This window comes from Protopterus annectens, chromosome 3.part0 (assembly GCF_019279795.1).
Source record: "Protopterus annectens isolate FY-2018-M chromosome 3.part0, PAN1.0, whole genome shotgun sequence".
Classification (NCBI taxonomy): Eukaryota; Metazoa; Chordata; order Ceratodontiformes; family Protopteridae; genus Protopterus; species Protopterus annectens.
In genome coordinates, this window is record NC_056731.1 from 1,106,419,451 (window position 1) to 1,106,447,229 (window position 27,779).

General features: G+C 42.3%; 2 non-coding genes across 2 annotated transcripts; both read left to right on the forward strand.

Moving 5' to 3' along the window:
* The first annotated feature begins 6,543 nt into the window (after nucleotides 1-6,543).
* On the forward strand, nucleotides 6,544-6,707 carry LOC122797381. Its single transcript, XR_006364102.1, has one exon. It is a non-coding gene; the product is annotated as a U1 spliceosomal RNA (small nuclear RNA).
* A 7,466-nt stretch (nucleotides 6,708-14,173) lies between these two features.
* LOC122797390 lies at nucleotides 14,174-14,336 on the forward strand. The gene has a single exon (XR_006364111.1). It is a non-coding gene; the product is annotated as a U1 spliceosomal RNA (small nuclear RNA).
* Nucleotides 14,337-27,779: the final 13,443 nt, after the last annotated feature.

Genomic DNA, 27,779 nt, shown 5'->3' on the forward strand with positions numbered 1-27,779 from the left:
CTCTAAAGAGGTATTGCTTCAGAAATGGATGAGCCTCTCTTGGTCTTAAAAAGTCTGCTGGGTTGGCTAGGAAGTCTGTAAACCATGCAAAAGACTTTGTGCTGATGCATATGTCTAAAATGTTGATGTGGTCAATGAAGAAAGACCCAGCAAGGTTCCCTTTGGCTATATCAGTATGATTTCACAATAAGGGTCCATAGTGCAGTCTTAGTAGTACAGCCAGGCCAGAAGCCATTTTGTTTGGATTTGAGAAGATGGTATGGGTGGATCTAGTTTGTGAGCTGAGTGTATATTGTGGGGCATTTTCTATTTTTCGTTATTTAGAAAGAGGTTTAATAAGAGCAGTTTTCCAGATGTTGGGTATAATGTTTTAGTTAGTCAATGGTTGTAGATGTGCAGCAGAGGTGTGATAAGGAAGTTTATACATTGAAAAAAATTAGCCTGGGATTAAAGTTTTAGGATCCTGTGGGAGTGTATGTGCAGATTTGTTCTATTAAGGGTTCAATATGCTTTGGTAATATTTTCCTAAAGTAGTATGGTCAAACAGATGGGGGAGGAAGGTTTGTGTTTTGTATCTGAGAGGTGGCTGAATTTTTTGTGAAAGTTTGCTGACAGAGCAGTGGAGTGTATGGGGGTGATAGTGTTTTTATGATCTATTTGTAGGTTTACTTCTTTCTAGAAGTATTCAAGTTCAGCAGGTATCCCTATAAGGAAAACTTTAAGTAGTTGAGTTTGTGTGGGTATGACTGGTTTGTCAGGTTTACGTAAAGTTGTAAAGGTTGCTGGAGATTATAAAGATAGCTTTAGCTTCCATTTGTGCCGTGCTTAATCTGTCTTAATTTGGGAAGTTGTTTGAGTTCTTTGGTTATTCAATTTTTTTTTTCTGAAAAGATGTTTTGTAAGTGGGAAGAATTAGACTTGTAGCTCAGTTAGGGTAAAGATTGAGGCTACAGGTCAGAGGTGCTGTGTTTTGAGAATTAGAGCTGAGCTGATAAAAGAGAGGTGATTTTGAGGTTTGTAATATTTGTGTTGGATTTGAGCCTACATGCGATCAATTTTGAAGTCTGAGTTGTTGGTTTGAGATAATGGAAGCTAACTGGAAGATGGTCACTAAATCACGGAGAATAAATGGCTGTGTTAGCAATTCTAGGAGGGTTGTTGGTTATTAGTAGATCAAGGAGGGCGTGGTGATTAGTGTGTATGTTTGGATGGGTGAGCTCACTGACCCAACTGTATGAGGTCACTGTAGGCAGAATTCAGACATGTCACTAGTGTGTGGTCCCTGTCAGCTAAAGTTATCTCCTAGAAGGATAATCATTTTGAATTTTGGGGAAATGGAGGTCTTATGAATATGGGACTGAAATTTGGTCAGGGTAGAAGACAATGGCCAGCTTGCTCTTCCATGAGGGAACTTTGAGTATCCAGGTAGGACTGATGTATGAGGAGGCACTGACTTGAGCAATAACTCTGGGATTGAGATGACACTTGAATAGTACTAGAGCTCCACTTCCAGGCCTTTTGTCTTATCTTACATCAGATAAGTAATTCTACGCTCAGAGAAGGTGTTGACAATTAGGTTGTGTTTTTCTTTTTTTTATCCTTTTTAGACCTCATTTATATTAGCCTGGCTCCCAGTGCTCCACTTCCATACCTCGTCTACTAGCATCCTTCTACTGCCCTGGACTCACTCTGGTATTACTGTGGCTGATCGTGGATTATAAGGGCATCCTGGGGGATCTGGCCATTTGTGCTTTCATCTGGTGTGTTTTATTATTCTGTACACCCCCATCCTTGCAGGTTGCATCCACCAGTATCTCCTCTCTTTAAATCATGGCATCCTTTAGGGAGCCTCACCAGTGAGCATCTTCCCCCCATCCCTTCCTGTCTCTATATCAATCACCTGAACTGCTAATCAAACCTGGGCAAGCTGAGCCATAGTTAGGGCGGAACTCTTTTTTTACCTGTAGTAATGTCAGGCGAGTGAGAAGATAGGAGAGCATTTATTTGATCAAATGTATTTCTGATGCTATGGGCATTGGTTAATATGCATGAGATGGTGAAGGATGTGATGTTCTTCGTGTTTCACTGTTGGAGTCATCACACTTGGGTTATCTGCCTGCAGGTAGCCCTCAGTCGGCCCGAATACCAGAGACTTAGAATTTCTGCGTCGGATGCTGTCGCTCCAGGACTGACGTCAGGGGTATAAAAACAGGCAGCCGACGCCATTACATCAGTCTTCCTTGCTGAGGAGCCCGAAGCAGAAGCAGTTCGCAAGTACCTTTCGGCCACTACCTGAATTTTCATTTACAAATTGAATAATCCTGAAGTCTTCTAAAGCTAAGTACCCTGTTGGGGATCCTTTTTTCTTGCTCTAACCGATGTCAGAAAAAGTTAACAGTTGTCTTGCCTGTGGAAAGCAAATACCTCACAGAGATTTTCATTCTTACTGCATCACATGTTTAGGCCCAGACCACGATGTCCATCACTGTCGGTAAATTCTTTCGCTCTCTATCTCTGTATTCTGAAATGGCTTTGGTAAGCCATCTGACTACCGATATTCCAAAAAAAGTAAGGATAAAGACGGACCGCATAGGTCCAAAACCTGCAGACGACGCTTCCATTAAGCTAGTCGCAGATACTCAGTGAGGTGCTTTTGCAGCCCCTGATGCTCACTTTAAGGGATTTGCAGGCCTCTACCAAGACCCATTCAGAGTCCGGTATGCTGCGAGACTCTTCTTCGACAATGGAACCTCCGAATGTCGCTACCTTGGATGGGTCCAGAGTTGCTATGCAGGCACCAGCACCTGAGGCAATTCTTCGCTCAACCGATGTTTGACTCAAACCAACGACTTATTTTTTAACCAAAACTACAGAGTTTCTTAATCCCAGAGTACGCACTATGTCTAGAAAACCGATGACCAAAGTGCATGTACCTGCTCCCATGCCACAAAAACAAATGCTTAGAATGGCCAAAGACCTTATTACGCTGATATGGGGAAGTCAGCCTTTCCTGCTAAGAGACAGAATCCAGTCCACTTCAGCTTCTACAGACCAGGAGTCCGATGACTCTGAGATTTCTGATTATGAAGACATGCCTTTATCTGAGGATTCCGATGCAGAGGAATCCATTTCCTCTGCTTCCCCTCCAGAGGATTTTTCTTTTGGGGAAACTAGATCAGACAGGAGTCCCCGTGGACTATGATGTTTGTATATGACATTGTGATCTGTACTGAGAGTACGGAACAGGTAGAAGAGACCCTGGAGAGATGGAGATATGCTCTAGAGAGAAGAGGAATGAAGGTCAGCAGGACTAAGACAGAATATATGTGTGTGAATGAGAGGTGGTGACGGTGGATGAGTTTAAATACTTGGGATCAATGGTTCAGAGTAATGGTGAGTGTGGCAGAGAAGTGAAGAAGAGAGTACAGGCAGGATGGAGTGGCTGGAGAAGAGTGTCAGGAGTGATTTGTGACAGACAAGTAGCAGTAAGAGTGAAAGGGAAGGTCTACAAGAGGGTAGTGAGACCAGCTGTGTTATATTGGTTGGAGACAGTGGCATTGACAAAAAGGCAGGAGTTAGAGCTGGATGTGGCACAGTTAAAGATGTTAAGATTTGCACTGGGTGTGACAAGGGTGGACAGGATTAGGAATAAGTATATTAGAGGGTCAGCCCAGGTTGGAAGGTTTGGAGACAAAGCCAGAGAGGCAAGATTACATTGGTTTGGACATGTGCTGAGTAGGGATGCTGAGTATATTTGGAAAAAAGATGCTAAGGGTGAAGCTATCAGGCAACAGGAAAAGAGGAAGGCCTAAGATCAGGTTTATGGATGTGGTGAGAGAGGACATGCAGGTGGTTGGTGTGACAGAGCAAGATGCAGAGGACAGGAAGAAATAGGAAACGGATGATCCGCTGTGGCGACCCCTAACTGGAACAGCTGGAACAGCTGAAAGAAGATGATGATGATGATCGCATACCTTAATAGAGCATTTCCACTGGAATGCCAAGACTATCCTCATTCCAAAAAGAGACTCAGAGAATTTCTAGAGTTGCCTCAGCACCAGCCTTTAGCTATACTCCCTGTCCTGGATGTTGTCGATGATGTTTTTATGAAATCCTGTCTTAATCTTGACACTTTACCTCCTGCCCCTACGAAACCAGACAGGTACTACAGAGTACCTGACACTCACAATTTTTTTTTTCAAGAATCCTACTGCTGACCCAGAGATTATTTCCCAGGGGCCTAACCCATTCCTACCCACTCTCCAGGTTAGCCATGGCTCTGTGGAACACGGCCTTGGACATTCAAGTCCATCTGCAAGCTCAGTTCTAGCCAGGCCAACAAAACTCACTGGCAGACGGCTTAAGCAGAAATCTCCTAGACCCACATGAGTGGCAAATGGAGCCCAGCACCTTTAACCTTCTGATTCAGAAATGGGGGACCCCAGAGGTGGATCTCTTTGCCTCCCCCTACAACCATCAGCTCAACAAATTCTGAACCAGGAGTTATCACAGCAGGGCCTGGAAATGGATGCCCTGTCTTTTCAGTAGTTAAATCTCAAAATCTTTGCCTTCCCCTCTGCCCGTTCTCTCAAGAGTATTACTCAAGATAAAACAGGACAGACCAAGGACAATTCTGATTGCCCCGGACTAGCCACGCCAGCACTGGTACACACTCCTGCGCATCCTGACACTGGTGCCACCCTAGCATCTATACCAGAACCCAACCCTATCAGCAGGAGGTACAGATTTTGCATCCACAACTGAAAACCCTAAATCTTGCAGCCTGGCTTATTCCTTGAATTCTCCCCCAGCAACCCTAAGCAAGCAGGTGCTGGACGTCATTCTTGAAGCCAGAAGACCCAGTACAAGAAAATCCTGTGCTGATAAGTGGAAAAGGTTCTGCTCATGGATTCAGTCTAAAGGAGAGGACACAACACTGCCCTGCCTGCCTCTAATCATGGATTACTTAACAGATCTACTCCACAAAGGCCTGTTCTTCTCCTCCATTAAGATACATGCCTCAGCTATTTCTGCTCATTGGCGGGGATTTCGAGACCAGAGTTGTAAGGTGTATTCTTGTATTCGGCTCCATATGATGTACATACTAATGAGACTGTAATTATGAATCGAGGTACCATTGCTGTATGTTGAAGCCTCTAAGTAAGACTGCGGTCCTAGGACAGACCATTAAGACTTTGCACTTTCATCTTGTAATCCACAGGATGATTCTCTAAGTTTTCATTTGCTTACTCTATGACATGACTGAGCAAGATAAGTGGTGTTTTTTTTTTTTTTTTTTGTATTCTTCAGAAGAGCAAAACGTGATACTGTGAGTCTCAACTCATGTAAAATTGAGATATTTACATATAAAAATGAAAGTGCTTTTAGAGAGAAATTTGGCTATTGTGCACCACTGCATGAGGGGCTGAATTTTCTAATTATAAGATTACTGTACCTTTAGTGAAAGACCACTAGTCCCTCATATAGCAGCTCTGAATGTAGTACATATCCCTCCTAAGTGCACTTTAAAATATTGCAGTTCCCTCCCTGGATTTCACTTAAGATACTCAGACTTTCAAAATGCACAGAACTGAGTTTATTGGACTTTGCTCAGAGGCTACTCCTAGAAAGAAACCCTTGAGAATAGAACCGGTATGGCTTACAAACAAATATAGATAAATATAAAAATGTTTATTCATAAGGTTCACAAGGATTGGTTGTACTACTTTCAACTGCCATCGATAAATGCCTCAGATCAGGGTCACATTTTAAATACCGATTTAAATATAAAGCATATAGTCATACTGGCAGTTTTCATAGTGAAAGCTGAGAGGAAAAAAAAGACTTGCTTTAATATATATTTTCTGAGAAATTAGAAGTTTATATTTAATGTATAGTAGTAGTTAGAGAATGTAACTGTGGCTGTTTTGCCATAAAAACACAGATCTTGCTAGGAAAAATAACTAAATCTTGACAAAAGTCACTGTGTAGTTAAATCGTGTCTGTAAATGACTTTGTGGTTAATATAAAGCAGTTCATTTCTAAGCAGAACACACTTGGCTGATTCATTGCATCATCTTGCTGTTAGACCTTTCTTTGGCCAGTAGATTTCCTTCCCTCCCTCCTGGAAAAGCAAACAAAAGGGGTGGGGACTGAAATGTGGTATGCAAGTCATTCTCACTGAAAACCTGATAGGCCATGATGCCTGTCAGCTTGCGTGTGTGTACAATGTCTCCTGCTGGTCACTCACTCTCTGCTTGCTGGACAAGACAAACAGGACAGCTATGTTTGAGACATAGGCTTATGTTTCTGTTAGCATGTGATGTCAAGCAATGTAGATTTTAAGAAAGAACTGCCCCATGGGAAATGGTAGTGTACCATAGTTTATTTACTGGATAGTGCTAGACTTCTGAACTCTGCTTGTTGCCATACAAATGTGTGATGTGATCATACAATATTTATGAAAAGATGAAATTAGAAATAGCACCGTGTTTGTAAAGTAAGGTACAGCCGTAGATCTGCCATGATATAAATTAGCAACTCATACTTACCTGGCAGGGGAGAGACCACGATCAAGAAGGTGGTTCTCCCAGAGTGAGGCTCCTCCATTGCACTTCGGTGGGGTTGACCCCTGTGATGTCCTCAAATGCAGGATACTCAACTGCATAATTTATGGTAGTGGGGGACTGCGTTCGCGCTTTCCCCTCATTAACTGGTTAAGAAAGATAGTTGTATAGCCATGTAATTAAACCGCTCTTGAAAAGAAGACCTTACATTTTCCTTGATAAAAACTAATAACAAAAATGTCTTATCAGTGCTACTATTAATGGGTGATGCAAAAAGAGAACATTATTTTTGATGAAATAAAAAAAAAATAAATAAACTACAGAATCTTAGTACTCAGACAACTTAACCAGTTGAAAGCTCTGGTAAGTATCAAATAAGCAGTTTGCCTAGCCTCAGCTTGCTTTCCGTATAAAGTCTATTTTATTGTTTTTTTTTATACCTCACATTTTCCATGAAGAAGCATAGCAACTTACCGGTAATCTCTGTCTCAGACTCTAGTCTAACATTCAGTGGCCTGCAGTAGAAGTCCTGTGGCAGTTTTATATTCTTCCTGTGCTCTCACTTTGCTTTGCTTACTAAAGTTTCCTGTAGTTTCTCAAATACATGCTGCTTAACTGACTACACTGAATTGTCCATAGACCGTTAATTTTGTGGCCCAGGTCCAAAAGCACCCACCGAAAAAAGTAACTCCCTTCTTAATGGAAAATGCAAAATAAACTAAATTAGAAGCAAAGACTTCATAAGATAGCATGTTAAGTTGTCAATCTCGCCTTCATTCTTGCTTGATGGGTTCGGAGCCGATCCTTCGGCTCCGACTCGGCACTTGCTAAGCTCGAGAGTCACTTTTACCAGCTCGAGGCAGCCCCATATCCCATGATGCAAGGCGGTAAGTACCCAGATCTCGTTTGCCGCTTCGCTTATGAGGTCCTCCTTTTACCAGCTCCTGGTAAGTGATTCACTTTATTGTTATTAAAGCCCCTTTTTGTTAAAAAAAACTTTTATTGTTAGTTATAAGTTAATTATTTAGATTTCCTGACAGAAAATCCCTGTCTCTTTTAATTTTTTTTTTTTTTTTAGTCAAACTTTACCCATCCCATCCCCTCCCTGTTAGGGTGTGTGTGTGTTTGTTTTTAGGAATACCTTTTTGGTATTTTCTTTAATTTAAATTTTTGACTGGTGTGTGTGTGTGTTTTTTGTGAAGCACCATGTCAAAGGAGAGGGTCTCAGGTTTTAAGAAGTGTGACTCGTGCTGTCAGAAGATGTCTCTGACAGACGGTCACACTTCTTGCCTGTATTGCCTGGGGCCTCTTCACCTGCAGGACTCCTGTGCTATTTGTCATTCCTTCAGCCAGAGAGTCCTGCAGGAAAGACAACAAGCTGATACTTAGGGGCCTTCTTAAGCCGGAGGGCTCTCCGGCTAAGTCGGCTCCATCAAAATCAGCTAAATCTTCCAAGGCCCAGGCTTCTGTGTCTAAGCCTGCGGCCTCGGCTCCGACTCGTTCGAGTCGAGATCTCGGCTGGAGCCGATTCTGGCTTAACAGCCTTCGGCACCGATGGCTATCGGTGCCGAATCTGCATCGACCACTTCGGTGTCGGCTCCGATCGGTTCCGACCTCCATGTGGCACAGGCATCGGTGTCGGCTCCGATCGGCTCCGACACCGTTACTTTGGTGGCTGTATCGGCTCCGGCTGGAGCCGATACATCGAGCTTCCTGTCGGCTCCGAAGTCGGCTCGACAGGATCTATAGTATCGGTTCCGATGGCTCATTCCAGGAAGAGGTCGAGGTCTCCTTCCTTGGAGCCGATACTTTCGGCCGGCTTCACCTCTTCTTCGAACGGAGCCATCGGAGCCGATCTTCAAGGTCATCCAGACTGTCAGATCATGACCTAGAGAGAGTGGTCAGTAGATTACTTAAGTCACAGGTACTGGCCCAAATGTTACATAGTCCGTCTCAACAGGCGACTGTTGGTCCACACCCGTTACAGTTCCTCCTTCAACTCTACCCCAGAGCTTGGAGTTGGAGTCTTCGAATGGTTACTGCTATGGCTGGAGGACGGATACCCCTTCTGTTCCTTTAGCCTCTACTCTTATCTCCTCTTGAGACCTTCCTTAGAGGGATTCGTGGTCGGGCTTCCATGGTCTCCTCCGAGGGGTGAGTGGCATCGGACCCTTGTCGAACCCGCTCTTCCCTTGGAGCCTCGGCCTTGGTGAGCTCGGCTCCAACATCTGCCTCGGAGACTTCCCTTCGGTGGTCCCTGAGTTCCTAGCTCTTGAACGGGTTCTCTCGGACCTGCCTGGGAGGGGAGCATTCGAGGTGATGAAGAGTGTGCTGGCCACTGGTATCAGTCAGCAGTCTGTTCCCGTAGCTCCTCCCTCTATAGTACCTGTTGACATCTCTGCCACTTCTCTTGCTACAGGACCCAGAGATCCTCCGCCTCAGGTTTCCCCATTGGGAATTTTCCCTCTTCCGAGGATTCTCCTGATGTTTCGGGAGATCCTCCTAGGAAGAGGACTTGTAAGAGGAAGCATGTAGACTCCCGAGTCTGTCACTCGGATACTGACTTTGATGAGTCAGAGGGATCCCCTAGATCCCCTCTGAGGATGTCTCCTTCTCAGACATCCTAGAACTCCTTAAACAGAGGGAAACTGGCCCACCAACAATCCCTCTGAGGATGAGTCAGTATACCTAGAGGCGTTTGGATCTCGGCCCTCCACCTCCTGGGTGTCTCCGCCTTCGACCCCTTATGCAGGTTATTGCACGAAGGCGTGGGCAGCTCCTGACTCTGTAGAGCCAGTCCCTAGGAGGCCTTCAAAATTTATCACTGCCCGTGTGACAAGCAATTCCTCACTAAGGGTGTCCCGCTGATGCCATGGTGGTGGCTGCGGCCACCAAAAGGAACTTGCAGATCCTTCCGTGCCCGTCCATCCTCCTAATAAGGACTCTAGGACCATGGATAGGTACGGTAAGCGGATGTTTTCCTCAGCGACCTTTGCTATGCGTTCGCTGAATTACCTATGTCACTTCACCAGACTCCAGAGGGATATCCTTAAGGAGCTGGGTGAAGTAGTTCAGGATCCTACAGCTGCAGGGGCTCAAGAAAAATTGCTTCGCAGCTAGGAACCCTCAATTCCATTGCAAACTCCTCCATGCGGCTAATATCTTATGCTGCGGATGGAGCGAGTAGAGCCGAGGTACAGGTGTGGCTCTTAGACACCAAGCCTGGATGCGGCTATGTGATTTTGCGGATCCCTTTAAGGCGTCCTTCACAAATTCTCCCTTTGATGGGTCAGCTTTGTTTGGCCCTCAGGTGAAGGAAACCTTGACCAGGTGCGAACAGGACGGCAAGACTCTTTCTGCTGTTGGAGTCCGTTTTCCACCCCTTCTAGACCTTATCCCAAAGGACAGAAAGGTGGGAAAATGTGGTTCCGTAAATCCCAAGGAGTCACGCCGATTCACGTGGTCAGTTTACCCCTAGAGGCAGAGGGGTAACAACAACAGGCGCCGCTCTAGAGGCAGAGGGGTCGAAAACCAGGGAAACAGAGAGCCTCTCTCTGGCAAGCCCTTTCAGCATCCCTGAGATGTTGCCCAGCTGTCCCTCCTTGGAGGCAGTCGGGGGAAGATTATCACTGTACCCAGAAGCCTGGCATTCCCTCACTCAAGACAGATGGGTACAGTCGATCATATCCAAGGGTTACATAATTCCTTTCGAGGAAAGTCCCTTCCCTCAAATTCCCTTCCAGATGTACCACCCGGTCTAAGGGAAATTGCAGAGTTAGAAGTCTCAAAACTACTGCAAAAGAGCCATTCAGCCAGTTACAATAGACCATTCAGAGCCCGGAATCTACTCAAGGTTCTTTTGGTCCCCAAAAGACGGGAGACTGGAGACCAATATTGGATCTCAGCAGACTCAACAAGTCTGTCAGGAAGACAAGATTCGAATGGTCACTCTTCAGTCAATTCTGCCCTTCTTACAGAAGGACAACTGGATGTGCTCAATAGATCTTCAGGATGCGTACTATCACATCAAAATTCACAGACGCTCCAGGAGATTTCTCCGCTTCGGCTGGGGTCCAGTCATTTCCAGTTCAGAGCCCTGCCCTTTGGTCTCACTACAGCCCCCAGAGTGTTCACCAAATGCATGGCAGTGGTCACGGCTCACCTGAGACGTCAAGGATTCCAGGTGTTTCCGTATCTCGACGACTGGCTCCTGTCAGCCACCACCAGGCATCAGCTTATACAAGCCAGGGATTACACAATAAACCTTTGTTCTCATTTGGGCATCTCAATCAACTTCGAAAAGTCATCCTTATCGCCCTGCCAGTCTATTACCTTCATAGGCGCAAACTTAAACACTGTTCGGATGTCAGCTACCCTTACAGATCAAAGAGTTTCAGACATTCAGAGTCATGTCAGGATCATTCTGGCCAACAAGAAAGTACAGGCCAGAATGGTTCTAAAGGTATTAGGTCTCATGGCTTCGGCCATCACTCTTCTTCCCCTGGCTCGATTCTACATGCGCCTTCTTCAGTGGATGCTGTTCACACAATGGTCATACCAGCAACTTACAATGCGTCACCAGATTCTGGTGACACAGACATGCAAAGAGCATCTTGCTTGGTGGATCACATCTCCTCAGGTTCACCAAGGCAGGTACTTTGTACCCCCATCCCCGATAGCCACTGTCACCACGGATGCCTCCCTGATCGGGTGGGGGGGTCATTATCAGGGCAGGATGGTTCATGGGGCGTGGCAGCCGCTCGAGTACCATCTGCACATAAATGTCCTGGAGATGAGAGCAGTGCTTTTAACGTTGCAAGCCCTCAACGACTTTCTTCCCGTAGGGACAATTGCAGTCCACACAGACAACATGTCTGTAGTTTGGTATATCAACAAACAGGGCGGAACCAAGTCCTACCCCTTGTGTCGAGAAGCGCTCAGACTATGGCAATGGGCGATCTCCTCTCATCGGTTTCTGGTAGCAACGCATATCCCTGGGAAAACCAACATTGTAGCGGACAGATTGAGCAGAGCTATTCTCATGCCTCACGAGTGGTCTCTCAAGCAATCTATAGCGGAAGAGATTTTTCTGGAATGGGGTCGTCCATGTTGCGATCTTTTTGCTACTCCCCAAAACAGCAAATGTCCAGACTTCTTCAGCCTCTTCCCTCTATCAGGCCATCCCCAGAGACGCTCTGACCCAGGATTGGCCCCAGGGACTTCTTTATGCCTTCCCTCCATTTCCTCTGATCCCTCAGGTTATCCAGAAAGCTACCGTTTTGAGAGCCAAATTGATTCTCATTGCCCTTACTGGCCTCGACAGGTTTGGTTCCGTTCCTCCATCATCACCTTTTGGTGCAGCCGTGGCATCTGGACCCAGTGCCAGATCTTCTGATACACCAATCGGGTCAGCTGCACGGTCAATCCCTTCTCTCAACCTCACAGCATGGTTGCTCCACTTCCTTCCTTAGCCAGGCTTCCTTTGATCTCTAACCCAGTTAGAGACATCATAGTAGCTTCGCTAAAATCCTCTACCAGGAGGATTTATACAAGCAAATGGAAACGTTTCTCTTATTGGGCTAAGGCCAAGAATATCGATCCTTTTACTGCCCCTGTTCAGGCAGTCCTGGACTTCTTAGCAGAGATTTTTCATGCAGGCTCCTCTTCTTCCACAGTCAGAGTTCAATTGGCTGCTATTTCCAATTTTCATGTCGGGATAGCAGATCATAATATTATGTCCCATAGGCTCTGCAGGGCCTTCTTGAAAGGAATTTTCCTACTAAAACCTCCAATCAGGAATCCTCCTCCTCAGTGGGATCTAAATTTAGTGCTGACATCCTTGATTCTTCCCCTTCGAGCCAGCTGCTTCTTGTTCCCTGAAATATCTTTCTTGGAAAACTTTATTCCTAGTGGCTATTACATCGGCCAGGAGGGTGTCTGAACTTCATGCTCTTCGGTTCGACCCCTATTTGGTTTTTCACAAAGACAGAGTATCTTTGAGAACTAACCCAACCTTTTTGCCTAAGGTCGCTTCAAAGAACAATTTGAATCAATCCATTGATCTCCTGTATTTTTCCTAACTATTCAGATAGAGCTGAACAAAGGCTACATTATCTTGATGTCCACCGTCAACTTAGATATTATTTGGACAGAACAAAAAATTTATGATGTACATACTAATGAGACTGTAATTATGAATCGAGGTACCATTGCTGTATGTTGAAGCCTCTAAGTAAGACTGCGGTCCTAGGACAGACCATTAAGACTTTGCACTTTCATCTTGTAATCCACAGGATGATTCTCTAAGTTTTCATTTGCTTACTCTATGACATGACTGAGCAAGATAAGTGGTGTTTTTTTTTTTTGTATTCTTCAGAAGAGCAAAACGTGATACTGTGAGTCTCAACTCATGTAAAATTGAGATATTTACATATAAAAATGAAAGTCCTTTTAGAGAGAAATTTGGCTATTGTGCACCACTGCACGAGGGGCTGAATTTTCTAATTATAAGATTACTGTACCTTTAGTGAAAGACCACTAGTCCCTCATATAGCAGCTCTGAATGTAGTACATATCCCTCCTAAGTGCACTTTAAAATATTGCAGTTCCCTCCCTGGATTTCACTTAAGATACTCAGACTTTCAAAATGCACAGAACTGAGTTTATTGGACTTTGCTCAGAGGCTACTCCTAGAAAGAAACCCTTGAGAATAGAACCGGTATGGCTTACAAACAAATATAGATAAATAAAAATGTTTATTCATAAGGTTCACAAGGATTGGGTGTACTACTTTCAACTGCCATCGATAAATGCCTCAGATCAGGGTCACATTTTAAATACCGATTTAAATATAAAGCATATAGTCATACTGGCAGTTTTCATAGTGAAAGCTGAGAGGAAAAAAAAGACTTGCTTTAATATATATTTTCTGAGAAATTAGAAGTTTATATTTAATGTATAGTAGTAGTTAGAGAATGTAACTGTGGCTGTTTTGCCATAAAAACACAGATCTTGCTAGGAAAAATAACTAAATCTTGACAAAAGTCACTGTGTAGTTAAATCGTGTCTGTAAATGACTTTGTGGTTAATATAAAGCAGTTCATTTCTAAGCAGAACACACTTGGCTGATTCATTGCATCATCTTGCTGTTAGACCTTTCTTTGGCCAGTAGATTTCCTTCCCTCCCTCCTGGAAAAGCAAACAAAAGGGGTGGGGACTGAAATGTGGTATGCAAGTCATTCTCACTGAAAACCTGATAGGCCATGATGCCTGTCAGCTTGCGTGTGTGTACAATGTCTCCTGCTGGTCACTCACTCTCTGCTTGCTGGACAAGACAAACAGGACAGCTATGTTTGAGACATAGGCTTATGTTTCTGTTAGCATGTGATGTCAAGCAATGTAGATTTTAAGAAAGAACTGCCCCATGGGAAATGGTAGTGTACCATAGTTTATTTACTGGATAGTGCTAGACTTCTGAACTCTGCTTGTTGCCATACAAATGTGTGATGTGATCATACAATATTTATGAAAAGATGAAATTAGAAATAGCACCGTGTTTGTAAAGTAAGGTACAGCCGTAGATCTGCCATGATATAAATTAGCAACTCATACTTACCTGGCAGGGAGAGACCACGATCAAGAAGGTGGTTCTCCCAGAGTGAGGCTCCTCCATTGCACTTCGGTGGGGTTGACCCTAGTGATGTCCTCAAATGCAGGATACTCAACTGCATAATTTATGGTAGTGGGGGACTGCGTTCGCGCTTTCCCCTCATTAACTGGTTAAGAAAGATAGTTGTATAGCCATGTAATTAAACCGCTCTTGAAAAGAAGACCTTACATTTTCCTTGATAAAAACTAATAACAAAAATGTCTTATCAGTGCTACTATTAATGGGTGATGCAAAAAGAGAACATTATTTTTGATGAAGTAAAAAAAAAATAAATAAACTACAGAATCTTAGTACTCAGACAACTTAACCAGTTGAAAGCTCTGGTAAGTATCAAATAAGCAGTTTGCCTAGCCTCAGCTTGCTTTCCGTATAAAGTCTATTTTATTGTTTTTTTTTATACCTCACATTTTCCATGAAGAAGCATAGCAACTTACCGGTAATCTCTGTCTCAGACTCTAGTCTAACATTCAGTGGCCTGCAGTAGAAGTCCTGTGGCAGTTTTATATTCTTCCTGTGCTCTCACTTTGCTTTGCTTACTAAAGTTTCCTGTAGTTTCTCAAATACATGCTGCTTAACTGACTACAATGAATTGTCCATAGACCGTTAATTTTGTGGCCCAGGTCCAAAAGCACCCACCGAAAAAAGTAACTCCCTTCTTAATGGAAAATGCACAAATAAACTAAATTTGAAGCAAAGACTTCATAAGATAGCTTTTAAAAATGTATATCAAAATATGCCAAAAACAACTGTTACTTATTGCATATCCTAGTAAAACATGAAATTGTCAAAAGATTGACAGTACTATGAACTGTTTTAACAGAAGCATTTGTGTTAATCAAAGATGGTTTCTTACAAGGTGAACAGATGTAGTATTCTAATATAGTAAGTGTTGGAAACACACATACACACCTGTACTCGCATAGCTTTCAAACACAAAACAGAAAATGTTTCTCAAGGAAAGCTGTAACATGAGCTATACAGTACAGTTGGAAGCACTTCTATGTTTAGATGTTGACAGTTAAAAGCTCACTAGGACCAAAGTGTCATAAAGAGAAATACAGAACAGATTTAAGTATTACAGTAGGTTCAGAACTAAACACTATGCAGTTTTATTCGAAAGGGCTAAAACTGCATACTGTACAACAACTATTCCCAGCCAAAGGTGCGCACTTGCTGGTTTAGGGGTACGTGGGAAAGAAATCAATAATGGTGGAGAAAAAATCAATAATGGTGGAGAAAGGTATTTTCCCGTGTGTGCACCAAAGTCTAGTCAAGTGAAAGTGGGTTGTGTGGGTCTGTGCTGCACACAGGAACTCTGTATAAAAGCCTGCTACCATACTTCGGAAGTTATACAAGAAAAAGAAAGGTAAGATAGTTTGACAATGGCTCCTTTTCAGCCGTAGTTTGGTCACAGTGTGATACAAAACAAACATTGAGCTAAAACGCCTCCGGCATACTTCCAATAACGCAAATAATTTAAAGTTATAAAATGCAAAATGAAGGCATTTACTGGCGGCAGCAGTGTTGGGGAGACTGGAGTCTGCATTAAATCTGGTGAAGAAAAGAGTATGACACTCACCCCATAACTGCCTTTATCATCGCAATACAGGGAGTAGAGTGGAGCTTTTCACCACGGACTTCCACTGAAAACGGGTTCTGTCCCAGTCGGACTTTCCCGGTAACCATTGGAGTCTAATGATTAGAGACAGTAGTGCATCCCAATCAATGCAACTGACTCTCAATTTTCCCGTTTTTGTAGAATGTCCTTATTTTTTCCTAATATTTTGGCTTCTCTCTCAAAAATGTATGACTTTCCAGCAAATGTTGTTTGGATTATGTTCACTGAGTAAGAAGCCAAAGTGCAAGCCCTTACAAATGCACCAATGTATTAAATAGGATTTAGTATTTTGAATAAGGCGTCGTTGTCTGTAAACATCTCTTGTTATTCAGCTACCCCTAAACTTAATGGTCTTCATAAATATATGCGAGAGATGCAATTATACAGCCAAACTGGAGGCAAAGCTCTCACAACCCAAGACAGGAGGAACTGACAGTCAAGAGGAAAAGGAAAATACTTGCAACACACCACCGGTCTCACATAGAACTACTAAACCAACACCGGCAAATAACACACATAAATACATGAAAACAAACTCGGAGGCTCTAAATAAAAATCTGCAAAAGCAACAGAGACCTCCAAAGCAGACACCCAAGCAACCTCCACACCCCATCACAAACCATGAAACACATACGTCACATAATCAGTGTGCCACGCAATCACAGCCCTTAAGGCAAAATAACATACCCAACACACTAGTAATAGGCGACTCTATAGTCAGACACACTGATGTCCCACTAACTAGGCTGGACAAGGAGAAGGTTACAGTTAGCTGCCTGTCAGGCGCCAGGATCCACCACATAACACAAGCACTCAGGTCGCTCCAGAACAAGTACAAATATGACTCTGTCATTGTACATGTTGGTGTGAATGATCTGAGACGTACCTCCCTGGACTACATGAAAAGAGACATGGAAGAGCGCTCTGATAACGTAGCTCAAGCCGGTATGACCCTGACCCTGAGTAGCATTCTGCCCTTACCAAGAATGATGCCACAGTATAAACAAAAAATGATCAATTTCAACAATTGGCTAAGTTTCTGGTGTCATTCAAAGGGGTCCAGTATCTGTCCACCTGGGATGACATGCTCGAGAAGCCACATTGCTTCACAAGAGATGGCTTGCACCTGTCACCCTTAGGCTTTTGAATACTGGCCAAGGCTTTTGCCGTCCCCATAGTGCCTTTTTTAGGCAAGGCTCAAAAGACAAACCCACCACCGTAAGTAGCACAAGTAACCAAAAACTATGGGTAATGCTACTCAACGCCAGTAGTCTAAACCTCAAAATGCATGCACTCAAGGCACTCCTCAGTATGGAGAACATTGATATCTGTACAGTAACAGAAACCTGGTTTAAGGCTCCAGACATCACCCCAGCACTACCACACTATAACTCATACCATACTTTTCGGCCACAGAACCCGGACCGAAACACAAAAGGCAGGGGTGTATCCATATTCATCAAGGATACCCACACCTCCAGGTTAGTGGCGCAGCACAATGCCTCAGAGATCATCCATGTGCAACTAACAACGGGCAAAACTGCAATTCAAATTGTAACTTGCTACAGATCACCCACCATGATCCAGGGGTCCCCATTCCACGTTTCTGGAGACACTGTAAATATGAAGGTCCTACCAAACGCCCTAATACTGGGTGATTTCAATTACCCAAACATTAACTGGGAGAACTATTCAAGTACTAACTCCCTTGCCCAACATTTCCTAGAATTTATAAACTCGAACGCCTTGGATCAGCTGGTCAACACCCCCACCAGAGGTGACAACATATTGGACCTGGTCATCACCAACTTGAGAGACCGGTGTTCTACACCGGAGGTCAACCCCTCGCTGGTTAGATCAGACCATAGACTAATCACTCTGGATATTCACATTCTGCCCCAACCCCAATCAAGGAAACCACCGTGAAAAACTTTTGAAAAGCAAACTTCACGTTACTTAAGACTGAGGTGGAAAGGTTCATAGCCCCCATGCTAAAGGACAACACTGTCCAAGCTGCTGAATCCCTCACAAAGGCACTCTATGAGCACCTGCAAGAATGCATGGATCGTGCTATCTCAAGCAAAACCAAGACTCACTCCTCCACAAAAAGGAAAGCAGTCTGTTGGACCCCTGCCATAAACAAGCTATACAATAGAAGGAAGAAACTAGTACAGAAAAGAGTAAAATCCCAAGAAGGAAAGACATCCCTGATCAGTATCAGCAAGAAACTATGATCCCTTATAAAATCATCCAAGGCTAGCTTTGAAAGAAAAAATTGCCAAGGACTCCAAAGATAACCACAAAGTGTTCTTTAGCTGTGTTAAAGAACCTAAGTGGAAACTCTTAGATCTGCTCTGAGTTAGTGCAGAATGGCACAAAATATACTGAACCGACTGATATTGCCAACATTCTGGCAGAAAGGTTTAGTGTAAACTTCACCGCCCTCTCACCCCGTAAAGGGCCCATAACCATACCAGAAGAATGTAGGGCCCTGGCAATCACTGACACACAGGTTAAAACAGCCCTGTCCAAAGCCAAAAACACAGCTTCAGTGGGACCGGACAGTGTCCCAGGCTGTGTCTTACATGAACTCCAAAATGAACTAACCCCTCACCTAAACACACTGTTCAAACTCAGCCTCTCTACAGGCTACATACCCATAGAGTGGCGCACAGCAACAGTTATCCCACTCCACAAAGGTGAAGCCATAACGGACCCCGGGAACTATTGCCCTGTAAGCCTGACTAGCCTGGTCTGCAAGGATATGGAGCACATCATCATGGAAATCATTAACAGAGACATTGGGAACCTACAAAAATTGGCCCCTACCCAGTTTGGCTTTAAGGGTAGATCATGCCTCCTAAACCTGGTGGACTTCTTTGAGACAGTAACAAGCCTTTAGACGAGAGAAAGGAGGTCCACACAGCCTACCTAGACCTCGCAAATGCTTTCAACACCATTCCCCATTCTTGTATTATAGACAAGCTCACCAGCCTAAACATAAAACCCATATGTTATGAGATGGGTTGTCAGTTGGCTCACGGATAGAACCCACACAGTGAGAGTTGCAGGCTCTAGGTCCTACTCTAAACCGTTTACAAGTGGCATCCCCCAGGGCTCAGTCCTGGGACCCCTCCTGTTCGGTATATACTTCTCAGGGGTACAGGGAAGCACAGGAGTACCTCACCAAGAGGATTACTGGCCTCAAGCAGATGCCCTATGCAGCCCGACTGAAGAAACTCCCGCCCTACTCAGGTGCGTACCGCCTACTCAGAGGTGATCTCTGCCTGACATACAAGGCCATGTCCAACCCAGAATTGATGGACATACTCCACCTAAAAAAAAAAATCCCTGAGAGCCACACGCTCTAAGGATCTAAACCTCACCTTAACGATAAATAGGATTTGCTGGAGGGATAGATTCCTGTCTCAGAGACTCCCCATGCTTTGGAACAGGATTCCAATCTACATTAGGCAGAGTCCCTCACTAACAGTCTTCAAGAGAAACCTTGACGAGTGGATGGGAAACAGAAAATTTACCCTGGGGAATCACTGCAGTGGCTCTGCTGGACAGAGGCACAGGGAACTAATGGCTATGCTGGACAGAGGCACAGGGAACTAAACTAAGGGGGCGGCGAAAGCCAACACATTCTGGCTATGCTTACATATGCCCTCGGGCGGATAGCCTAGTACTTACCTATGAACCTATAACAGCTTGAAAAGAAGTGACCCTAAACGAAGGTCCTCTCTGTTTTTTTTTATCCAGATCACTTTAGAAAGAGTGATACTGTGGTACTATCATGAGGGTAAATTTGTAATAAGACAACATTTTATTTGAGATATCCTGTAGAGTGGATGAGTTTTTATTGGAGATATTGGCTATAACAGATAACCTGCATTTGAGCTGAGGGAGGACTTCTTCACATATTTATGTAGGGTTACCACCTGGGCCAAGTCCCTCTTTGGGCAGTTGTGTCCTGCAAAAAAATTGCAAAAATGGCAAATGTCTTGAGATTTTAGGGTAAAATTATTTCCTAAATTTTATGCAATAGTTGCATAAAACAGTTATTCTGTATCTGAAACACCTACATGTTATAAGAAACAGAAAAAACAACTAAAATGCTGCAAAAATAAGCTTTTATTTTGGCAATAAAGAGAAGTTCTGTCCTTTGTACTGGCTGTGGGTATGTTTTGGCCTGCAAAATCTGATGTTTGTGCCACAATTGTCCCACTTTGGGCATTTGAAAAGGTGGCAACCCTATATTTATGCTGTGGCTGGAAATTTAAGAAAGAAAGTGTTTCCTGCCTGGAAGAAGAGGAGTGTTGATTTTGTTTTCAGTTATTCCTCCATATTTATTTGGAAGTTGAGGGATGGATCTAGTGAGATCCTGAGATATTTAAAGGAGGAGGAGGCTGTTTCTATTGAAATGTTGGTAATTCAAGAAAAAACTACAGACTTGTCTCACACGTTGTGTAATGTTTGTAAAATTAAAAGGAAAACCACAAGTAATGGTGAATAACTGTGTATCTCAAACAAAGACTAATCCACTGGTTTAGCGCTTTCAGCCCAAAAATGAGGCCTTCATCAGAACAGACTGTTAAAAAACTGTCCCATTGTTATAACATCATCAGTACACATCAAACCAATCGGATCCCAGTTTTCTTAAAACTTAATATAAAAAATATATATGTGTATAAAATACATCCTAAATAATGCATTCATTTTTAACAAGCATTTAAACTATTTACATTTATTATAATAGGCTTTTCTTTTCAACACAGCTTTATAGTTGACACCATTGTTAAGCCCTGGTGCCCTGCGTGCATCCAAAAGAACCTGCCATTTGAACTCTCTAAAAATCTAGTTCCCCATCTCTGTCTCCATTGAAATCTACTGGAACGTGATCTATAACTGTGAAAAGAAACTTAACACTGTCATTGTTACCCACACCGTTTAAAGTGTGCTTATAAAGATCATTGTCCAAATTTCTCTTTCTAATGGCATAATAATGTTCATACATCCTGTTTTTAAGTTGCTTATTGGTCTTCCCAATATAAAACGAAAAACAGGTGGAGCATTTTGTCATGTATACCACAAAGGTAGATTTACAACTGAAAATGCCTAGAACATGCCACATCTTGTTCTGGGTTACAATATCAAATTGTGGTCTCTCTCAAATGTATTAACAAAAATTGCAGCTTTTGCATTTAAAAGTACCTATGTTACCTTGGGGCTTTTTTCTTGGTGTACTTTCTAACATTTCTTTGAAATTCCTTGCTCTTGTGTTAACAAAAATGGGGGCTTCTCCTGCTACCATCTGAAGATCACTGTTAGAAACTAATATTCTCAGGTTGTTGGGGCACTATATTTTTGATTTCTTTGCTGTCTATGGTAAAGGTTAACAACATTGACGTAACCCAATCCTTCTTCTCCTGTGTGTTTCCTCTGAGCCCCTCCTTTTTGTTTGTACTAATAATGTCATGCACAGTTTTGGAAGGGTACCCTCTGTTTTTAAATCTAAAATGCAGTTCCTGCACTAACAGATCTAACTGTGCTTCGTCACTTGTAAGTCTCTCAAGTCTTATTAACCGACCTTTTATAATGGTGTAGTTCACATAAGTGGGATGCATACTAGAATAACTCAAAAGACCATTACTTGCTACATTTTTATAACTGATGCTGGATCCCAAAAAATCTTTACCTTCCTCTGTAATAACCTCAAAATCTAAAAAAACAAATCTTAAAATTGTCCCAGCTACCAGTAAAATGCAAAAAAGAGGTGCTGTTGTTCATGTCTTCAATAAACAGCAAAAGCTCAGTTGGTGTACCTCTCCAAATAAAAAAAAACAAATCATCAATAAAACTATGGTAACTCACATTTTTGTGTCTGTTGGTAAACTTGGACATAATGTTGTTTTCCCAGTAAGCCAAAACTAAGTTGGCATAATTGGGAGCCATCCTGGCACCCATCACCACACCCTTTATTTGCAAGAAATATTCATTGTCAAACATGAAGTGATTGTAAGAAAGAATGTTGTCCATGCATTCCAACATGAACCCACTCTAAACACAAATCATGGGGAATGCAGGTATATAAAGATGCCACTTCAACTGTTACCAACAAATCACCAGCTTCAATCTTAATTTTCTTGATTTTGCTTAAAAAAATCAAAAGAATCCCTAATAAAGGATTCTGTCTTCTGCACTATTTCAAGCACAGTTCTGTCTGTAAACTTAGAACATTGCTCTAAATTCGATGCTGGTGAAGAAACTATAGGCCTGTAAGGGGGGCAATGACCATCCTTGTGTATCTTTGGAATTCCAAAGAGATGCCTTATCTTGGGTTTGTCTACTACAAAAAACTCATACATATTCCTGGAAATTAAACCTTCTGCCAAAGCTTCAAAAAAGCCAAGAATCTATTCTTTGGTAAGCTTTTAGGACATCACCTTTGGAAACTTTTTTTATATACAGTTTCATCTGCTAATAAATATTACATCCCCTTCACATAATCATCAGAATTCACTATGACCATTGAACCCCCTTTGTCTGCACGCATAACCCTGATATTAATATTATCCTTAATAGAGTTGAAAGTCATTTGCTCTTCTGCAGTCATATTATAAAATGTTCTCTTACTTTTGTTTAAGAAATCCCTAATTTCTGTTTCACACAAATCCTAAAATGCTTTTAATGTAGGGTGCAGGGGCAGGTTAAAAGTGCTAGGTGTAACAAAATCACCCTTTTGTTTACCTTCTCGATTCCCCATTAACAACTTTAAATTCAGTTTTCTGGTGTATGCTTTTAAATTGACAATAGTGTCCACAATGTCCGCCCTTCTAGAGGGCACAAAATTGAAGCCTTTCTTTAATAAATTAGTCTCTGCTTCTGTAAAAATCCTGTGTGACAGGTAGTATATTTTAAAATCCATAGGGATTACCTGTATGTTTGATGCCATTCCTGATTTTTTTTTCTTTTTTCTTCTTCTTTGGTAATATTGGTAATGTCTTCAGTGTTGAGAGACTTTGAGGATTTTGCCAGTTTGTGAGTGGTGTTGAAGAGCATGATTTCAGTAGTTGTGGGATTTAGTAGTACCTAGTATTTGATTAACCATGTGTTAAATGAGTGAAGGTCTGTTTTGAGTTGGGTTTGAATTGCAAAGTGAGTGGTTGGATCTATATATAACCATATCATCTGAAAAAAAGAATTGGGAGGTATGTGTGGAAAGTCCTATTGTTGTCTGCTAATAAAAATAGAGAACAGCAAAGAGGCAAGTATGGAGCTCTGAGGTACATCTCCTCTAAAGAGGTATTGCTTCAGAAATGGATGAGCCTCTCTTGGTCTTAAAAAGTCTGTTGGATTGGCTAGGAAGTCTGTAAACCATGCAAAAGACTTTGTGCTGATGCATATGTCTAAAATGTTGATGTGACTAAAATAACCAACGAACTGGGAAACAGTCAACACAATGTAAAAATTACAAAATCAGTTCCCACTGGAATGGAATCGAGATGCTGCCACTCAATATTAATATAAAACCTCTCTTTATTAAACGTTAAGCGCTTTCATCTAAAGATACTTAGACTTCTGCAGAACAAAAAAACTGCCCTTGGGTATACAGTTTATATAGATGTCGTCATCAACTAATTAAGTCAATTAATTAATTACAAAAAGCATTTAAGGTGCCAGTGTATAAAATGCTCTTATACAAAGAAATGCTCTTACACAAAGAAATTTTAAGTTATAGATTTTAAAATACAGTTTCATGGTAACATGCACATAAATGTACCAATCCAAGACTCATAAAAACATGACTAAAAAATGCCCTATGAAGCATTCCTTCAGTAACCTCCTTGTTGGAAAAAAAAAGTTACTGTTCACAAGTTAATGTATTTTATGATTATCTCCCCCCTACCAGTCTATCCAGTATTTGCCAATATTGGCTTAACTGAAATGTGGTCATTTAATCCTGGTGGAGTAGATGCATTTAATTTGATTTGCCATCTTGTCTCTTAACTCTCCCAGTTTTTTACTAATATTCTCTCCCCTGGGATTCACTGTGGCAATGTCTAAAATGGCAAAGTAAAACAGTTTACAACAATTACTTTCTTGCAAGTGTCTCCACAAAGCATTTTTGGCATCTTTTTTCTTTATGCAGTTTTACTTTGCCATTTTAGACATTGCCACAGTGAATCCCAGGGGAGGGAATATTAGTAAAAAACTGGGAGAGTTAGAGACAAGATGGCAAATCAAATTAAATGCATCTACTCCACCAGGATTAAATGACCAAATTTCAGTTAAGCCAATATTGGCAAATACTGGATAGACTGGTAGGGGGGAGATAATCATAAAATACATTAACTTGTGAACAGTAACTATTTTTTTTCCAACAAGGAGGTTACTGAAGGAATGCTTCATAGGGCATTTTTAGTCATGTTTTTATCAGTCTTGGATTGGTGCATTTATGTGTATGTTACCATGAAACTGTATTTTAAAATCTATAACTTAAAATTTCTTTGTGTAAGAGCATTTCTTTGTGTAAGAGCATTTTATACACTGGCACCTTAAATGCTTTTTGTAATTAATTAATTGACTTAATTAGTTGATGACGACATCTATATAAACTGTATACCCAAGGGCAGTTTTTTTTGTTCTGAAGAAGTCTAAGTATCTTTAGATGACAGCGCTTAACGTTTAATAAAGAGAGGTTTTATATTAATATTGAGTGGCAGCATCTCGATTCCATTCCAGTGGGAACTGATTTTGTATTTTTTATAAAATGTTGATGTGGTCAATGAAGAAAGACCCAGCAAGGTTTCCTTTGGCTATATCAGTATGATTTCACAATAAGGGTCCATAGTGCAGTCTTAGTAGTACAGCTAGGCCAGAAGCCATTTTGTTTGGATTTGAGAAGATGGTATGGGTGGATCTAGTTTGTGAGCTGAGTGTATATTGTGGGGCATTTTCTATTTTTCGTTATTTAGAAAGAGGTTTAATAAGAGCAGTTTTCCAGATGTTGGGTATAATGTTTTAGTTAGGCAATGGTTGTAGATGTGCAGCAGAGGTGTAATAAGGAGGTTTATACATTGAAAAAAATTAGCCTGGGATTAAAGTTTTAGGATCCTGTGGGAGTGTATGTGCAGATTTGTTCTATTAAGGGTTCAATATGCTTTGGTAATATTTTCCTAAAGTAGTAGGGTCAAACAGATGGGGGAGGAAGGTTTGTGTTTTGTATCTGAGAGGTGGCTGAATTTTTTGTGAAAGTTGGCTGACAGAGCAGTGGAGTGTATGGGGGTGATAGTGTTTTTATGACCTATTTGTAGGTTTACTTCTTTCTAGAAGTGTTCAAGTTCAGCATGTATCCCTATAAGGAAAACTTAAAGTAGTTGAGTTTGTGTGGGTATGACTGGTTTGTCCGGTTTACGTAAAGTTGTAAAGGTTGCTGGAGATTATAAAGATAGCTTTAGCTTCCATTTGTGCCGTGCTTAATCTGTCTTAATTTGGGAAGTTGTTTGAGTTCTTTGGTTATTTAAATTTTTTTTTTTCTGAAAAGATGTTTTGTAAGTGGGAAGAATTAGACTTGTAGCTCAGTTAGGGTAAAGATTGAGGCTACAGGTCAGAGGTGCTGTGTTTTGAGAATTAGAGCTGAGCTGATAGAAGAGAGGTGATTTTGAGGTTTGTAATATTTGTGTTGGATTTGAGCCTACACGCGATAAATTTTGAAGTCTGAGTTGTTGGTTTGAGATAATGGAAGCTAACTGGAAGATGGTCGCTAAATCACGGGGAATAAATGGCTGTGTTAGCAATTCTAGGAGGGTTGTTGGTTATTAGTAGATCAAGGACAGCGTGGTGATTAGTGTGTATGTTTGGATGGGTGAGCTCACTGACCCAACTGTATGAGGTCACTGTAGGCAGAATTCAGACATGTCAGTAGTGTGTGGTCCCTGTCAGCTAAAGTTATCTCCTAGAAGGATAATCATTTTGAATTTTGGGGAAATGGAGGTCTTATGAATATGGGACTGAAATTTGGTCGGGGTAGAAGACAATGGCCAGCTTGCTCTTCCATGAGGGAACTTTGAGTATCCAGGTAGGACTGATGTATGAGGAGTCACTGACTTGAGCAATAACTCTGGGATTGAGATGACACTTGAATAGTACTAGAGCTCCACTTCCAGGCCTTTTGTTTTATCTTACATCAGATAAGTAATTCTACGCTCAGAGAAGGTGTTGACAATTAGTTGTGTTTTTCTTTTTTTTTATCCTTTTAGACCTCATTTATATTAGCCTGGCTCCCAGTGCTCCACTTCCATACCTCGTCTACTAGCATCCTTCTACTGCCCTGGACTCACTGTGGTCTTACTATGGCTGATCGTGGATTATAAAGGCATCCTGGGGGATCTGGCCATTTGTGCTTTCATCTGGTATGTTTTATTATTCTGTACACCCCCATCCTTGCAGGTTGCATCCACCAGTATCTCCTCTCTTTAAATCATGGCATCTTTTAGGGAGCCTCACCAGTGAGCTTCTTCCCCCCATCCCTTCCTGTCTCTATATCAATCACCTGAACTGCTAATCAAACCTGGGCAAGTTGAGCCATAGTTAGGGTGGAACTCTTTTTTTACCTGTAGTAATGTCAGGCGAGTGAGAAGATAGGAGAGCATTTATTTGATCAAATGTATTTCTGATGCTATGGGCATTGGTTAATATGCATGAGATGGTGAATGATGTGATGTTCTTTGTGTTTCACTGTTGGAGTCATCACACTTGGGTTATCTGCCTGCAGGTAGCCCTCAGTCGGCCCGAATACCAGAGACTTAGAATTTCTGCGTCGGATGCTGTCGCTCCAGGACTGACGTCAGGGGTATAAAAACAGGCAGCCGACGCCATTACATCAGTCTTCCTTGCTGAGGAGCCCGAAGCAGAAGCAGTTCGCAAGTACCTTTCGGCCACTACCTGAATTTTCATTTACAAATTGAATAATCCTGAAGTCTTCTAAAGCTAAGGATCCTGTTGGGGATCCTTTTTTCTTGCTCTAACCGATGTCAGAAAAAGTTAACAATTGTCTTGCCTGTGGAAAGCAAATACCTCACAGAGATTTTCATTCTTACTGCATCACATGTTTAGGCCCAGACCACGATGTCCATCACTGTCGGTAAATTCTTTCGCTCTCTATCTCTGTATTCTGAAATGGCTTTGGTAAGCCATCTGACTACCGATATTCCAAAAAAAGTAAGGATAAAGACGGACCGCATAGGTCCAAAACTGCAGACGACGCTTCCATTAAGCTAGTCGCAGATACTCAGTGAGGTGCTTTTGCAGCCCCTGATGCTCACTTTAAGGGATTCGCAGGCCTCTACCAAGACCCATTCAGAGTCCGGTATGCTGCGAGACTCTTCTTCGACCATGGAACCTCCGGATGTCGCTACCTTGGATGGGTCCAGAGTTGCTATGCAGGCACCAGCACCTGAGGCAGTTCTTCGCTCAACCGATGTTTGACTCAAACCAACGACTTATTTTTTAACCAAAACTACAGAGTTTCTTAATCCCAGAGTACGCACTATGCCTAGAAAACCGATGACCAAAGCGCATGTACCTGCTCCCATGCCACAAAAACAAACGCTTAGAATGGCCAAAGACCTTATTACGCTGATTAGGGGAAGTCAGCCTTTCCCTGCTAAGAGACAGAGTCCAGTCCACTTCAGCTTCTACAGACCAGGAGTCCGATGACTCTGAGATTTCTGATTATGAAGACATGCCTTTATCTGAGGATTCCGATGCAGAGGAATCCATTTCCTCTGCTTCCCCTCCAGAGGATTTTTCTTTTGGGGAAACTAGATCAGACAGGAGTCCCCGTGGACTATGATGTTTGTATATGACATTGTGATCTGTACTGAGAGTACGGAACAGGTAGAAGAGACCCTGGAGAGAT